We start from the raw sequence: 2,214 nt of genomic DNA on the forward strand, positions 1-2,214 counted from the left end.
AGGGGAATCTAAGGTCTCCTCCCTCCGCGGGAAGAAGAGGGCCGCCTCCGAAGACTTGGAAATGGAGGTGCCTAAACAAGGGATGAAAACTTCACCAGGGGGCCCTGCCCCGGAGGGCGTCCTCCCCGCGCCGTGCCCACAAACGGGCCAGCCCTCCACCAAGCTGTAAGTTAATAATAAATATAAAGCTACTGCTTCCTCCTCCAAGAACAATAACCAGGATCCATCCTTTGCAGTCCGGCTAGTAGCTCTTCTCGACAGAGTTCATCTTTGGGGGATCTTCTTCCGGAGATGATGGGGAGTGAAACCCCACCTGCCTCTCCGCCCCATGGGGCGGGCGACCCTAAGGTGTCGTCACGGAGGAGTCCAGATTCGCCGAGGCCAGAAACTAACACTTCGGCCGCCCTGAGCCCGGAGTGCTCGGCTCCCGCGGGGGGCAATAAGAAGGGTCCGGTATAGTCCGGCGACAGACCAAACACACCGACGGGCCTTCTGGAGCAAGCTGCTCTCTCGGAAGATCACCGTATGTTAATGGGTATGGTGTTTGAGAAGATTTCGTCCGCCACAAGCTGGTTGAATGAAGCTTTTACGAGCCTGCTCAAAGGCTTTGAGGTACGTAACGAAATACGTAATTTTTTGGTTGTACCGCACGCGCCAGGCGTGCTCCATATAGATAGTAGCCCCTGAGACTCTGGTTGCCAACCCTAGGCAGCAAACGGAGGATCACACTCTCAAGTAATGATCGCACTGCATTCATGCGCAGGTGCCTAAGGGTCCGATGGTAGACCGGACCGCTGAACTCGCCGAACTGAGGCGAAAGATTGAAGTTGTGGACACCGACATCACGCTTGTGAATGAGCGGCTTGACGAGTCATAGAGTATGTGCTCTGTTTTCCTTATTTGTTTTAGGAAATATTAGGAGGAGCATAAATTTAATGTGATATGCTTTGGCTGCAGGCGGAGCTGCTGCCGTGGAGGCCTTGAGGGAGGAACTTGCCCTAGCCAAGGAACAAGCCTGGGCTAGCAATGCGGCTGCCCTAAAGGCGGCTGAAGATTTAAGAGCCGAACAGGCTGCTCATCATCGAAGCGAAGATAAAATAGCCGAGATGGCTGTGGAGCTGAGAGACGCCACCGGCCGGTATGAGATCCTTGAAAAGGAGAATCAAGCGAAGTCGGCTGACCTGAAGAAGGCCCTTGATGCGGCTAAGGAGACGCGTTCCGAAATTAGGGATGCGCGGGAGGAGCTTCGACAGGCCGGAGAAATCGCAGCTGGAAGCCCCTATTTGTTGCGGATGAAGTTCTTAGATCGAAAGTACGCTCCTCTGGATCGGCTCTGGAACGCTCCAGACGCGTATGCGGATCTGGCAAAAAGTACGGCTGATGCGACCAAGTTTTTTAAGGATCAAAAAGATAGTGAAGTAGAAAGGCTGTTCTGGTCGCAATTCAGTGCTCCAACGCGCCCGTTGTCATTGAGTGAAAGGATGGACGATGTGGCCGAGCTCCATAGGTTGTCCGGTCTTGCAATGAGGTTTGTAATAGACCATCTATGGCTGAAGGGACTGAGGCCGGACAGTTATTTTGGTTTAGTGCAACAATTCCTTGGCGCCGTATCACGAATCGATGCCATGAAGAGGTCGGCGTGCATAGAGGATGCGCGGATGGCTCTTGCCCATGTTAAAACATATTGGACGGATATGGAGGCCACCATCATTGCAACCCAGAATCCGACAGGAAGCCAGGATCCAGCCGAGCACTATTTGGAGCAGGTAACAGAAGGTTCTCGTTTAATAGAGGCTCAGTGCTCGAAGAGTGTCATGTTCGAGTGACAAGTCGTTCAATTGTAAAAACAATTCTACTTTAATTATAGAGGCTATGTTTATACTTTCGCCCGAAAGTGTTATTGTGCCTCCTGTGCGGCCTTTTGATATATATATATATATATATATATATATATATATATATATATATATGTATATATATATGTATGTATGTATATATATAGGGTGGGTCTATTATGATAACACCCCTTAAAACCTTATTCTACTAACACCCTAATCTTATTCTGCTAACACTTCTATACTACTCAATCCATATGACCGGACCGCACAGCAACCCAAGAAACTGCCTCCACCCCATGACCTGTCCCCTCTACCCACTCCCTCCACCTCCTTCCTTCAGCCAGGGCCGCGCCCACCCCACTGCGCCCCACCTCCT

The sequence above is a fragment of the Triticum dicoccoides genome, chromosome 3B (assembly GCF_002162155.2).
Source record: "Triticum dicoccoides isolate Atlit2015 ecotype Zavitan chromosome 3B, WEW_v2.0, whole genome shotgun sequence".
Taxonomy (NCBI): Eukaryota; Viridiplantae; Streptophyta; class Magnoliopsida; order Poales; family Poaceae; genus Triticum; species Triticum dicoccoides.